This window comes from Micropterus dolomieu, linkage group LG14 (genome assembly GCF_021292245.1).
Source record: "Micropterus dolomieu isolate WLL.071019.BEF.003 ecotype Adirondacks linkage group LG14, ASM2129224v1, whole genome shotgun sequence".
Classification (NCBI taxonomy): Eukaryota; Metazoa; Chordata; class Actinopteri; order Centrarchiformes; family Centrarchidae; genus Micropterus; species Micropterus dolomieu.
This window is the reverse complement of record NC_060163.1, coordinates 3,649,944-3,666,346: the sequence shown is the minus strand read 5'-3', so window position 1 is coordinate 3,666,346 and position 16,403 is coordinate 3,649,944.

The following is a 16,403-nucleotide window of genomic DNA, read 5'->3' as shown; positions in this document are numbered from 1 at the left end:
TTGCTCCCAAACCTTTGCCACCCACAACTGACATTAATATTCTGTGTGTCTCTGGAAGAGTGGCAGGTTAAAGAGGCTGTGGTGCTCATTGCTAATGGGTCCCTGCTAAATTAAAGTATCTTCAAATAATTTTACTTTTAATCTCTTAAGAGAAATTCCATTTTGTCACATCTTAAAAAAGACATACATATTACAGCACAAACATAGCAGCTACATTAACCCCTTTACAAACAAACAAATGACAGCCTGCCAAAGTTGACCTATTAGAATAGTTTGGGTTGTCTGAGGCCGGCTCATTTACTGACAAGAGGTCACTTATCAAGCTGTCTATTACTTGGACCAGATCCTGATGCAGAGACACTGGGATTTTTGGGAGCAGACAAGCAGGAATGTTGAGAAGCTTCTTCTGCTGTGTGACTTGGCTTGTCAACTTGGACACTGGGTGCACCTCTAAGGCCTAGGCAACTCTGAGAATGCTCCTCATTTTTTCACTCCTCACTTGAAAAAACTCTCTCTATGTATACGTGAAAGTTGTTACGTAAATTGTTAATAAGGTTGCTTTATTCAGGGGAGTCTGCCAATGAAGGTGGTTTGGGACCTGACTGAAAATGCAGGAGGACATGATCAGTTTTTCCTGACCTCAGGGACAGGTGTATACTTAAAAATAGGAAGGTATGATTTATTATCCCACTTAAAAGGTTGTTTTTATTTGCATGTGTTTGTGTGTTTAAAGTAACTTGGAGTTTGCAATTGTCAAATTCATTCTATGAAATGTGAGAATAAATTTGTATCCAGAAATACACAGACAGAATAAAAAAGGTTGATTATAGTACATGAATATACTGTAAGTTCCAAATTTAGTCTTTTTATCATTTGTCAAAAATCGTCTATACAATTAAATTAGCAATATGTGGATTATACACCACTTGGTATTTATTTTGAAGTTGCCATTCACATGTTTTTGTTTTTATTGCTCCTCATACACTAACTTTGAAAAGAAATTATATGACAAATTCTATATTAAGTAGTATATAATAATTTCACTCCATTTTCTCTTTCACTGATAAAGTTCAGTGATTTTTAGTGTAAAGAAAATTCTAAAGCAGATGAAATGCATCCTTTAAAATGTCTCTTGGTGCAGTACTGCACAGGTCTGCCTTCAGCAATAAGGTTTCATATATAACTGATGAAAGCCATCTGTGGAAATTATTTTAATTTTAACTTTTATGGAGCTACTGCCCAAATACTAATAGCATCAGAGTCCTGTTATCACTTCCCAGAGCCCCGGAGCAGCACCACACAGAACCGCAGCCCCTATTTGCCCAATTACTGTGAGGACCAAGGTTAGAAAGAAAGCACAAAGAAAAACAGAGAATAGCAAACCAAAACTAAGGAGCACAAACCAAAAGACAGACAATACAGTCACGATGAAGCTGTGATTTTAGATGCTAATCACATTGCTTTGCATTTCACATTGTAGCTCTGTTACACTTACAGTAGGAATGATAATAATTTTGGGTTGAAGTATTTGTTGGATGGATGTCGATCTCACATTTCTTTGAGCTTTAGTAGTCCAGCTTTCACTACATTATTTATCAAAACATGCGTAAGGAAACATTAGAAAAAGCTAAATTATAATAAGTTATAATTAGTGATTCGACAGTTAAAGTCAGAGTACTGTGTCAGTGTGTGTGTGTGCGCGTAAGTGATGTGTGGATCGATCCGAAAGTATCGATACTTCTGATACCACCATTTCCTGCTCTAGGATCGATACTCATATAAAAGGATCTTACTGTCACCAGGATGGTCTAATTATAGGCTACTCGGTTGATAGGAACTACTTTTCCTTCCGCCTGTCATTGTCATGCTTGCGCTACGGCTCTGTGACGGAGCTTCTTTGAAGTGAACCGCTGCAGCCCTTTATATTTCCCGCAATTGAATACTGACTCTGGCTGACTGTAAAAGCAGTCAGGTCTGGCTGTATTTTAGCTGTAATAATGTTGCTCTGTGTGATGTGTGTGCAAACACAGTGAAATACTTTGGCAACACCGCAAACTTTGCTAAACATCTGAGATTAAGTCTGTCACAATAATAGGATGATGTTATGAAGCAGCAGTTCTCAGCAGGATATTTTCATTATAATTAAACAAATATGACAGTAGTTTGATGTCTTGTCATTGTGCAGCTATTATTTTGAATTGGTAAGGCTACAGCCTACTCCTTATTTCTCTCATAAATACAGAAACGGGAGGGGGGAGGTCACATTAAGCTAGAAATAAAATATGTAAAAAGTATTACCAGCCTGGGTATTACTTGGTATTGGAATCAAGTGGTATCGCACATCACTAGTGTGCGCGTGCATGCCTGCGTTCCACAATGTCAGAATGGGAAGAAGTCTTTGAGGTGGAGGGGAAAGCAAGAAAGGGAGGTGATGAGCTATTATTAATAATAAAAATGTGTGTGTTGTAGTTGTATTTGCATGTGTATTTGTGTATGGATGTGTGCAGGTTGATGTAAGTAAAGCTATGTATGTGTAGATGTGTGTGGGCGCAATCCAACAACAACATAGTCATAGTAGTGATAGCAACCACACACATCTAATATCTAAAAATTAGATAAGTATATGAATAGAAATAAATCAGTGGTAAAATATGAATAATATTAACACCTATGCTAATAATATACAACTACTACTACCACTACCAGTAATTTAAAATAAAATAATAAAATTTAGGTCCGACCGATATGGGCTTTTGGGGGCCGATGACGATATTAAAGTGAATTTATGAGCCGATATTTCGATTTTGAGAGTAGACCCCTTTACTGTATAAACTACATTTAGAACAGGCTGATAATGAAAGCTGTATGTACGTGGGCTATAAAACCTTTTCCTAAGTGATTTATGTTAATAAAATAGATTGCCGTCTCAAAAAGTGAACATGTAAACAATTGCACATCAATAACTATTTGCTGCTGAAAGGTGCAACATTTTCAGTGAGAGAGAATAAGCATGTGTATTTCACTTTACACATAATCTGCCATAATTACAATGTAGCGCAACTAGTTTATCCCTTTACCAGCACACTTTAATTCTAACCAAAGCTACGTGAAACCATTTCTTAATCACCATTCTGTATAAATCATGTCGTCTACGATATAGTGACCTGCTGTTGAATCCATTTAATATTAAATGACAACGTCTACAACGAGGACTTGCAACTTTGAGATTTCATTTAACTAACGTTATAACTTTAACCAGCGCCGCTCTGACTACAGCGTTTGACATCTAGAACGTCACAAAAAGAGGAGCTACAGAAAGCTGTGTTATTTTCTTGTTCAGCTCATGTTTATTTACATGTCCGCTCTGGTTTATTCATATCAGACACGCCGACTAACTGCAGACAGGCGGCGGGCAGATATATTTAGAATAAGTCAGAAACTGTAGTTTAACGGCTCATTACTGTTAGCGCTCCTCCACTGATAAACATGGCATTAGCTTTGTGGCTAATTTAGCAACGGGCAGCGTTAGATGCTGCAGAGAATATTTAGAAGTGATGAACTAGGGACAAAGGTGGACCATTCACTAGAACTGATACACTGTTTCAAAAATAAATGTACAACCACGTTAGTCAGCAGCATAGCTTTAAACACTAGCGTAACATTAAACTGCTGGGAGCTGGGAGGAAGCCGGGAGAGTGCAGCGAAAAACGGGAGGGTTAGCAAGTCAAGAAGGTTTTCATGCGAGGAGAAGTGATTGTGGCTGTTTTTATTATAATAATTTAAGTCATGTAATTAACGCGACAAATGACTGACTCACCGCTAACACAGCCCTCTGCGTGTTTCTACATGCTGCAGGCTGGCACAGGTCAACTGCGGTCAGCTGATTGTTTTCTTCTGTGGTTCTTGTGGTGAGGCAGTGTAGTTAACAGCTGCGGCGTGCCCTCTGTTGGGCAAATAGAGTAAAAGTAAAGTATCTGAATCTATGTTTCTTTTTTAATAGTCATATCTGTTGTTATAAACAGCCGATGCCGATTAAATGCAAAAGCTCATATTGGCTGATAATATCGACCAACCGATAAATCAGTCGGGCTCTAATAAACTGTATTTATAGTCCATCAAAAGTGTTTTACATTATCAAACAAAGATTAAACATTTCAGGAAAGAGGCTATAAAATCATGCAATAAATTGAATGAGAAATAAAATAAAATAAAATTTACACAACAGTGATGACAGTCATAATTGGAAATAATTTGGAAATAGAACTGTGCACTAGAAATTAATAAAATACCTTTTTTAAATATATGTATTGAGAAGTGACTTAAAAGATGTTACCAATTCTGCAAGTCTCAGGTTCTCTGGCAGGGAGAGATAATAACATTAATAATAATAATAATAATAACAGAATAATATTAAGTTTTAACCTTTTTGCTCAGTGAAGTGAGCTCATACAGGGTATCTGCATTAGTTGTATGCTGGCATTTTTAGTTGTGAAGAAAACATTTACATTTACTCATTTGACAGACACTTGTATCCAAAGCGACTTGCATTTGAGGAAAAACACAAAAACGTATCAATGATTAGAAGATTTCTGTGTGGAGAGATAACCTAAATCCCCACAATTTTGCTTTCATTTGTTTGTGTTGGTGTGACAAAGCTGCCAAAAAGCTTTAACTTTCAGTTTAGAACACAAGGTGACATTGCAGAGTGAAGTTGCAAAGCTGGCACACCTACCCTAATACCCCACATTTTGTCTGATTAAAGAGTGCAAGCAGATTACCAGTTTATAACCTCACAACACTAAAGGTCTAATCTGGGATGAAAGAGCATAACACAATTGTGACAAGCTGCTACTGCAGGTCACCATGGGTCACAGGAGCTGGTATGGCATCTTGACAGGAGCAGCTTTCACATTTCACCTACTATCACATACTGTCACATATTGTCTTGCCTTTTCTTTCCATTTAAACTAACTGGATCTGATGGATGATAGACTATGATTTACTTCAAAGCGTTGTCCTTAAAGATTAACTCCAGTTAATTACAATTTTGTTCTTAATTTCTGAGTTAGGTCCATTGTGATAACATTATTATTATTATTTAAGATGAAGGTAATGAACAAGCATCAGCACTTTTAGATAAATCACTAATGGTCAATGTTTCTGACCTGGGAAGTGAGGTTGTGCCTGTACTAGCTCATATTTGTATCCAAATGAGCACGCATCTGACAAAGTCTCTGTCTATGAGCATTGGTAAAAACAGAGCATCAGACAATGCTCGCCCCGGTGCTCACACAAGTTTCAGAAGTGCTACAGGCGGATTGTGGGCATTTTGACCAAACCCACAATGATAATGTGGTCCGTCACAGCAACACAGTCTAGTTACAAATCAACTACAGACCCAGTTTTCAAATGAGAAGTGAAATAGTGAAATGGCCTGTTGCACTGAAAACCACCCGACCATATGTGTTCCTCAAAAGCAGTAATATACAGGTTTATATTTAAGTGATGTGATGGTGAGATTTAAACAGACTGTGCCTTGTGCAGACATGTGAGTGATCAACTCTTTTGCATGGAGGATACAGAACGACTAAACATTTGTTTGGCAATGGCAGTCCTAATCATCTGGGGGCCCATTTCAAAAGCTAATATATCTATATCTATATCTATATAACATATATATATCTCACAAAACTGAGGACATTTTCACTTAGGGGTGTACTCACTTTTGTTGCCAGCAGTTTAGACATTAATGGCTTGTGTGTTATTTTGAGGGGACAGCAAATTTACAGTTATACAAGCTGTACACTCACTACTTTACATTGTAGCAAAGTGTCATTTCTTCAGTGTGAGGGGTGTACTCACTTTTGTGAGATTATATATATATATGTTTATCAGTATTTGTGAAAATGATGCTGTGCACAAATCAAGCTTACACAGTACATGACATGAATCAATGTGTTTATCCCTCTTAACCCAGGATCAATGGGCGCTTCTGAAATGGCAGGACCCAGCTCCTCTTTGATGGTGAGGTTCAGAATCTTTCGAGCAGAGCAGAATGCTTAATGCATTCAGGGGTTGGGGAGTTAACAAGAAGACTCACACCTGCTATATCTTCATCCATCTCCAAACATCCATTGACATGCTGCTCACTCATGGGCACACACACACACACACTTGGTCATTCCTCAGCATGAGGTCGTTATTGCAGTGCAGTTCACATATTGAATGTTTATGGCCCTGCTGTTCAGCGGATAGGGAGTGGAGTGCAGTGTGCATCTGGACACTTAACCTCTACTAACTTGGACACCGCAGGTTACACATTCACTGACCACTTTCTACAGCCATAGCATAGATTGTGAGGTCAGAATGGTGGGTGTGCTCTGCTTCATGGACCTCTGGGAAAAACTGTGTCAGAGTAGTCTTCATGTGTTATGTGATATATATATATATATATATATATATATATAGCATATACACTCAAAAAACCTTTGCATTGTCAATGTTTCAAGGCTTTCCTCTCTGTAACGATGTGTCTTGCATTATGTACTATGCATGTATCTCCTTTTTCCTCTCCGTAGGGTTTAAGGAGGTTTGTTGTGCCCAGGTACTACGGCAGATTTTTCTATTGTAGCTTCCCCCCAACACTTTCAAAATACAGCTATCCAGGAAGTGCAAGCCTTGCGCATTTTTCTGTTCTGTTCCTTAATAAATCTTATGCGTATATGTTGAAAGAACTCTGGTCCAGTTAGAAACCAAGTATGAAATCTTTGAATCTGAAGAGTGTGTCATATTGATTCATAGCTTTAGTTTTAGCATGCATGTACTGTATATGACAGATAAGAAAGGTAAACTAATTTGCAACACAAAGGCAAGATTTTGAATGGAGTTCAGTGTTGTAGAACAGAGGCAAAGGCAGAGCAGTGTGAATCCCCTTCAGAATTTTCTTACATTGCCATACTTAATACACAGAGTTTGTATTAACAAATAATTACTGCATTCAATTTAAAATGTGAAATCCCCCTTTCTCCAGAATTTTCGATTTTCTTCTCAGAGATTTTTCGTTGATGTATGAAAAAAATCTCAATGGCCCTTAAATTCCTTCTCAGGCTGGTTTTGCTGGTGAATGCCAACACACTTTATCCTTTAAAAGGATAATGTGCCTATTCTCCCTTCTTCTCCTCAGGCCTAGCACTAATTAAATTAACCCTGGGGATAATTTAGTTTCTTCTTTCTCAACAGCAATTAACAAATTACAGCTTAAAACCTATTGTTCACCCTGGAGGGGAGGAGGGGGGACTTTATTCTTGAACAGACATTAAGAGTGCACCATTTTCAAATGTTTGTGGAGCCTGGTTTCAGAGTAACCGTCGTGATTTTAGCCTTGAGGTAAGTTCAGTGGAAAAAAACATCTTGAAATAAATTAAACATCTTTTGTCAATTTTTGAAAAATATGCAGAATACTGCAGAGGACATTGACTTGGCAGACAAACAGCGATATGACTAATAGCATCTGCTGGTTGGGTGCTTTAATACACGATCCAGTTTGACTCATCATGCACTGCCTTCCAAATCAATGCAATGAGCACGAGGTTAAGAACGAAATATTGAGGGATCACAAGACAAGTTCCCTGAATTCTTAAGCACCTATTTACTAAATAACAACAGTGTATGATGTCGCTTTAAACCAACTTAGAGGAAAACAATGGCTCAGTAATGGCTTCAAATGTCGAAAATTTTAACCCTCTAGTCTTTGCAGCGACAACACCAAGCATGACTTCCAGCCATGGTCAGATTAACCTGCTAGGGAGCCCTGGGGCAAAAAAGGACCTGCTTGGCAGCTAAAAAAACCTGTTACTCCCACTTTCTGTGCATTGTGTACATTATTTCTTCTCGTGGCCCCGAGGTTTACAATTTCATTGAACACAAAGTAATTTAGGAATATGACCCATGTGAGCAAAAAGAAACGAAAAGCTGGGGTAATGAAGGTCTTTAAATAAGCTCTTCAAACAGGGACCCTCATTTAGACATTTGTAACATCTGTCTGTGACTACAGATAAAAAGTAGCCTCTTGGTTAACTTGCATTTACAGCATTGTGTATTGTGTGCACTGTCCCTAAATCAACCAATTAAATAAATTGTTATCATGTTTGATTATTGGCTTTAGTATTGCATATTCCCTACAAAACCAATTTTAAAAATCAATTAAACCACTTTAATTGATTGGCAGGGCTCTGCTAATGGTTCCAAAAATCACGACTTGCTGTCCAGGTCCCTCTGCTGTGGAACATAGCAATACATCTCTTCTTAAAAATCACTTAAATCGCTTGGCTTTTTGTTAACTTATGGCTTTTGTTAAAATTGTTTAAATAATTTTATTTAGTCATGTTTTGGATTGTATTTACTTTTATTCTTTGTTTTTACTGTAAAGCACTTTGTAATTTTGTTTTGAAAAGTTACAAAGTGATGATGATTATTATTATTATTATTATTGCATACTTGGGGCTATGGGAGCCTCTAGGGGTCTGGGGTCTCTCAGAGCAGTAGGTCACATTGCACAGATTTAGTTCAAATTTGCAGAATGGACACATTCTGGCAATTGTACTAACTTTTCCATTCAAATTTAATATTTTGCAGTGACAGTAAACTATGGAAGCAAATTGATTGAAATGATTTTCTCTTGTAAATAATAATATACCAAATTGTTGCATTAAATTAACACTGAATTATGAATGTTGGAATTTAAGTGAATTTATAGCACTGAAATATTGTAATTGGAAAATCATCTGAATTCATGTGGTCTGAAGACGGCAGCAAAACACTGCTCTTCAGCCTTGTTAAGTTACTATTTAAGTAAGTTCATTACGTAATTGTTCGAACCCAAGATTCAAATAATTATTGTGATTAATTACTTAAATAGTGATTAGTTTGTCGATACAGTCAATACAAATGTGTGTAGTAGATGTAATTCATGTCCTACTACGTACAGTAAGTACTATTTAAACAGTATTTATACAGTTTAATTTAGACAGTACACCACTATATTGTATACCCATATACTTCCAAAGTGTGCTGTGAGATGGACTGAGGGGTTTAGTGTGGATCAGTTCATGCTGAACTTATCAGGTTCAGATGGTGATTTTGATGGGTTTTAAAATCGTTTGTTATTACTGAGATTATTATTGTAGTAATTATTCATTATTACTTACATATAGATTCAATAGCTATTTGATTATGTACCTGTAGTAAAGTGATGGAAGTAATCATGGTTAATTATGTCATACGTGATTATGTAACAGTAGTCACTGCAGAACAGTCATACCATGGTAATGAGTATGATTTGCATTGTGATTTTTTTTGTGATTGCTTTTAAATCACGTATTTTCAATAAGCATATATATATATATAGCTGCATGTAACGAGAATGAATTTTGATGAAGCAGAAGGGTATCAGAAACAATGAAACAGGTGAATAAAATCTGAGGAAACCCTGCTATTGGACATCAATAACAGCACAGCATGTGTCAAAACCTAAACTTCCCGAACTTGAACAGAAATAGAATTGTGCAATGATTTTTGATAACATGTCTCATCAGTCTCCCAGCTGATTTCTGTATCTCACAACCTTATCTGCAGCCTGCAGTCCCTTTTATCTCTCCTTCTCCCAATCCCAGTCCCAACTGAAAACACCATCTGTTTCCAAAACCCTGCAGTGGCACGTTCTGCCCTTTACCCCAACATACATACATACAGCAGCCCCCTCTCTCCAGCACACACATATACAAGCACCCAGTCATCTGTATGCACCCAGCCTCCGTGGCTCTGCTTCAGTCGACTCTGCCGAGTGTCGGCCTTCACAGTTCCCTGAGGTGGAACTGCCTCCCTTCCCATGAGAGTTCACCAAGCAATACCCTTGTGCGTAACATGACTGTCTGTCGTATTTTCATGACTTTCTTTTTCTTTAATGGCATTACTGTACAATGCAGTAAAATTGGATCCGCAATCAGAGTTCAGGAAAGGTGTTATTCAGGCTGTGTACGTAGTGTGCTGTAAGAATTGTTGGAAGCATTGTTTTTCACAAAGGTTGTATACTGTTTCTCATTTTGTACTTATTGCTGTTATGTTAAGTAAGCAGATGTAAGCAAAGGCATTTTCCTCCACCTTCTGCCATAAATCATGTCTTGTAAATAAAGACAGAAGCTGTTGGTGGTAAAGCGTAGAATGTACCATTTTTTTCAAAAACATGGAACAGCTGGTTTGTAAATGTAATTTAAGCATTCTACTGCACTGAATGCTTGCATTACATGTACTGCATCATAAGTTTATTGCCCTACAGTTTCTTATCTGTATTTAAAGGAGTACTGCATCAACTTTACATATTTCCAAGTTCAGTTCACTCATCGTAAGCAGTACCACTCAGCCTATGAAAATAGAAAAAGCACTGATTCCATTCAATGACATTATTCATTATTATTTACGCAGGCCTGGAGCCTGCATAACATGATCAACTATGGCGGTGTGTATTTGTTCCTTCGTAGCCAGTCCGAACAAAGTGATATCAGCAACTGCAATGAAAAGATAACAAAGAAATACATTACCTCTAAGATTAGGAGTAGCAATGCAGAGGTGATGTAGTCTAGACAAGACAAGACAACATTTTACTTATCGCTACTTGTCTGGTCAATTATGCGTTTACAATGTGAAAATGTCATCCACAAATGGAATAGCATGACAATTATCGCAACATTACTATTTTTACATACATTTAATGACAGAAGGGAGGACTGTCCTTTTTAACCCCCTCTTCCCCTGTTGACCACCTCCATTTATATTGGGGTGAAGACTGCTCTGGCCGTGGCTCAGGGGGTTCAGCGGTTGCCCACTTATCTGAAGGTCGGTGGTATGATCCCTGGCTCTCGCAGTCTGCATGTCGAAGCATCCTTGGGCAAGACACTGAACCCCAAATTGGCGAATGTGTCTATCTGTTTCTGATGGCAGAGGCACCTTAGCCTTTGCCTCTGTGTATGAATTTGTGTGGACGGGGTGAATGTGATGTAGTGTCAATGCGCTTTGAGTGGTTAGAAAAAACTTGAAAGGTGCTATACAAGTACAGACCATTTACATTATTAAAGAGTGTAATGAACCTGTTTGTGGAGAGTCTGTACCAACAAACACGGAAAAGTTCTTAGTTGAATGCTCTGGCATCCTGAAAGGTTACTACTGCTGAGATCAAACTGCCTTTAGAAAAATCATTTTTCCCACCCATTTAGACCAGCTTCTATGCTTGCACCATCTATTGGTTTTTGCCTGTCCTTAGTTGCCATGTCATGCAATGCCAACATTTTAACATTATTCATAATTCTCAGTAATGTGTTATTGTGAATCACAAATGTTACATTTTTGCTCAAATGCACAATTGACTTCACTGTGTATCTTTATCATTTAGCTGCTGTTTGAACATTTTCATCATAAGGGTATCTTGTAGAAAATCAGAGTGTACACAGAAAATAACAATCCAAAAAGCCCATTTACACCTCATGACAGTTTGCTCTATCAGCTACCTAGGGCTATTATTTCACAATAGCTGCATTATTGTGTTTCTGTATAGTAACAGACTTAACACAGCCTTATAAAACTCTCCATAATTATTTAGAAACACACTTATGTAGATAATTAAAGCAACAAAGTCAGTAAACTGTATCGTTGTTTTAGTGAAAGGCTCAATCAAAATCTCATCTTTTCAGTGTTTCTCGAGCATAAAGCTGTGGAGGGCTCCCATGGCTGCCACTCAAGCCTCTGATTATGGCTTGCCATGGAGTGGTAGTGTAAATTGAAGGTATAAACTGAAGAATCATGGGGAAATAACAGGTATATAAAAAGAAGTGGTAAAAGGTGACATTAATACCTTACTATCCTTTGCGGTCACTGAATAGCTCAGAGGCAGTCTGGTGTGTCAGTCTTGACACTGAGCCTGAGGAAAAATTGTGGGAGTGATTTGCAGGTGTTGATTTGTGTGTTTATTTGAGTTTTGTTGAGTTAATGTATCTCTGGTTTTGGTATAATCACTGTGATATACTTATATAACTGTCTTCAACATCAAAACTGAAGGTAACAGTTGTTTTCTTTAAAACTGCTTTAATCTACATATTTTTATAGTAGATCATATAACTATGTGTAAAACCTGAATTATCACCCAACGCGGCTGTTCCTTCTTTTAAAAAGAATATTCATCAAGGCAAGTCAAGTCAATTTATTTAGAGAGCACATTAAAAAACAATTGTTGACCAAAGTGCTTTTATACATATAACGATTTTTGGTCATTTAGCAGAACAGCTCATTTTGAAAAGAATCAAGAATCACTGAATGTTTTGATTGTTAACTAATTTTGAATACCTGTTGTAACCTGAGCTCAAACTAAAAAGCCTCCAAAGCTAATCAATCTGCCTGGTAGCACCCTCAAACCTCCCTTCAAAGTCATTGATCAAGAGTTTTGAAAGCAGCCACAGCCCCTTTTTTTCTGTCAAATCCAGCTTGGTGATATACAAGGTTAATTGGGTACCCTTTCAATGATGTCTAAATGCAAGGCGTAGAAGCTTTAAATGTACTGTATGTGTCATGGCCTTGTGTGAGAGGCAGAACATGTGCTTGCACATTTCTTTAGTCACACTGGATAAACATTTTTTTGCCAAAAAAAGCCTTAAAATGAAAGTTGTCTTCTCTTTATTGAACACACTTCAAGGTGTAATGCTGACTGAAAAACAACCCCCATCTATCACAGCCTTATTAATATTGCGTTAAAGGCCAACTCTGTGAGCAACCCATTTACCCGCAAGGCATCTGTTCCACCCGATTTAAATGACTTCACTGAGGCATTTTGTTAAAGTCCCTGTCTAATTGTTCATTAGTACTGATACTCTGAGCACCTGTCTCAATGTGACAGCTTCATTTTGTGCACATCCATACATCATATGTTTTTTGCTTTCTGGATCTTCGTGAAATTAGTACAATTACTAAGCAACACATTTGGTTGGTGACAGTGCTATCTGTCAATCTGATAAATGAAACTTAAATGATTTTAATGGCCATGATCTATCTGCAGGTTGTGTTCACTACTGATATTTTGGTTTTCTGCTGTGTTTGGGGACAAATCCTCCACAAGCGTTTCAATTCATTCAGTAATAATTTCTCTCTATAGTAGTTTTAATTAGTTGTAGTGGAGTCTGCCATTCCTGCCCTGGATTAAGATTGCCTTCTGAAGCACAAGGGAATTAAATGGCCAATAATGCAGCATGTAATCCAGCGCAGTTTTATCTCATTGATCAGACTGCACACTCATTACAGCGAGAGAGCTGTATTAAGTTTCTGCTAATGCAAAACCAACATTTACTGCTGCTTCTGCTTCACATTAAAAGCATTCAACTGGAGAACAAGGGGTGGCTTTTATTGTGAATCTGTCACAGGAAACACAATGTATTTGTCACAGAGGTTAGCGCTCAACGCAATTATCAAATATGTGTCTACAAAAAAAGACACAGTCATTTTGGTCTTTTTTTTTGACAGTGGATGAGTTTGCAATATGGCAGGGAGTAATGAAAGAGTCAGAAACAGCCACTGTGAGCTTTTAGATGAAAAGCTGCAGGCGACAGGCTGCACACCTCCAACTCATCAGCTGGGTAACCAGCTCATTTTACTGTATCCTCCTATGTGGAAAACTACCCTTGACATGTGCGGCATGAAATCAATTTCTATTCATTAAAACAATGTGAGTTTGTTTGACTGCATTGGAAACAAATACACCAGCTGCCCTTCTGTTGTATTTCTGACAAAGTAGCTACTGAACTAGTGTAAATGTCAAGTTTTGACATATAAAGCCTAGCTGATACTACACATATATACATATACGTATATTATGCCCGATTTGCAAGTTACCGAGCTCGCCAACCATTGTGCTTTGATCAGTGGCAAATCAGCGGCACCCGACAGATATCTAGCATGCTAAATTTCTGGAGGAGTTGGCCTGACATCCACATCCAGCCAATGAGAGCAGGCAGTTGGCAGAGCAGGGAGCTACTTTTTTTACTACAAAACATTCTTTACTCACCTCCAGGTCTCTCTGTAGTACACACAATCCATGCTGATGCTGTGTTAATCCATTCTTTCATCCATTGTCTTTGTCTTTATAATGTTTATCTTTATAACTTTATATCTAAATAACTCCTGTTTCTTATCATTTTAGTGTCACTTTTCACGTGTGTTTTATCATTTAACTTAAAAGTTCAGTGTGTAATATTTCTGATGCTCTATTGACAGAAATGCAATATAAGATCCATAACTATGTTTTCAGTGGTGTGTAAAGACCTTACATAATGAACCATTATGTTTTTATTACCTTAGGATGAGACATTTATATCTACATAACTGCGGGCACCCCCTGCTGTGGAGGTCGCTGTATTTTGTCGTCATGTTTCTACCGTAGCCGCCAACGAACAAACAGCGCTACAGAGCGCATTTCGTCATCACGCCATTCTTCTCCTGCTTGTGTAATTCCGTCACTACATTGAATACATACAAAGAAGAAGAAGAGGGAATAATAATAGTAAAATACACTCTCCGAGTAGTCTTCTGGTTTATTATAAGTAAGAAGAGAAGTGACATTTGGACAAATGAACGAGCACATGCGTATTATTTAGCACGAGAGCCGACAGCCTGTGGACAGGTGGTCAAGACAGATACAAACAGCTGACGGTAGAAATCACAGATGTAGATTTTCCCAGATGGAAGGCTATAATGTAGGACAGATGTTTTCAAAGCGGTGCTGAAGTTGTCTGTTTTCTGCTGGACAGGTAATTAACTTTGTCAGACTTGAAGCTAGAAGCTGGCTATAATCACCGAGTGCCGTGACGTGCCCTGTCAGTGGTGTGAAATATGTAGTTGGATTAATTTCATGTCGGCTTATTCTCCAGCCTGTGGTTTGGCTTTGCCAGTTAAGTTAGCGAGACAATCAGCTGATCAGTAACGTTATTTGGCAATAAAACCAGAACGTTAGCTTAGAGCATTGAAGCATCAGCCAGCTAAACGTTTACTGCGCTGGTAGAAGAATCATGCAAGGTTAGTTGGATTGGTTTATTCTCCAGCGCTGGCTTTGGCTTGTGGTGTACAATATGTAGTTGGATTAATTTCATGTAGTTACTCTCTCTCTCCTGGACTCTGATTTGGTTTTGTTATGTTTGTGAGACAATCAGCTGATCACTAATTGTCAATAAAAGGTAGCTCACAGCTGGAAGCTCAGATCAGCCAGCTAAACTTTTACTGCCCTGGTAGAAAAAATATGTTGTTGGATTGTAATTTCATGTGGTTCTTCTCCAGCGCTCTGTTATGGCTTTGTTACGTGGGCAGAATGTGTCCTTACCTTCATGAGACAAACAGCTGTAGCTGTACTGCTCGCTTGGATAGGGGGGGTGCATTTCGCAACCCTCACCACTAGATGCCACTAAAACTTACACAATGAACCTTTAAATTCAGCATTAAATTCACCTCGGAGGCACCAACCCCTGGAAAAAGGAATAGCTTATGAATTAATATGGTCTTAATCTGAAGGTTGTGTACACTCTTGATTCGTAAATAGTAACCATAATTATTCATACACACAAAACACCTATTACTAATGATGTACCAAAAATGTAATAAATGCAATAATGAATGAATGCAGCGGTAGGCAATTAATGAATGAATGAGGCCCACCGTATTTCAGATTAAGCAGTAAATCTTATCTTGGCTGTCTAACTTGTGGGAACAAATGAGATCACCAAGTGAAAGAACACATCCATGTTAACCAGTTAAATTGATTTAATGCATCTTTCAGGAGCTGAGAGAAATTGTTTGGAAGCAAAAGGGAAGGATGGGAGACCTTACTTTCAACCTAAAACTTGCCGATCACTCTCATGCTATAGCCTCAACCCCAGTCACAGGGAAATGTAAATTGTCACCTGCATTTCAGCTGGTCATTGGGGCAACACCAGGATGTGGTCATGTACCAAGAAGGTGGTAGACTAGGTGAAGTAGAAGAGAGCAGAAAAGAAGAAGGAAGAGGAAAGTAGAGCAAAGAATAGAAAGAAGAAAGAAGAGTGATCTTATTATAATATCTCTTGGGAGGCTTGATGTCTGATGACAATGATGCAAAACTTTTAAATTATTTTCTTCAATGAAACATGTTGTTGAATCCGAAAACGTTGCAAACCGTTGCAAAACGTTTTAAGGTTGAACTCGACCCAGGTGTTTAAATGTTTGCTTGTTCTGTTTAGTCTCTGTCCGGTCATTGTCATTGTCAAGTGTCCTGTGTATCTGTGAGGATTTCTCTGGGATTTTGGATTACCTGCCTGTTATGGATGTTGTTATTGCGCTGCATG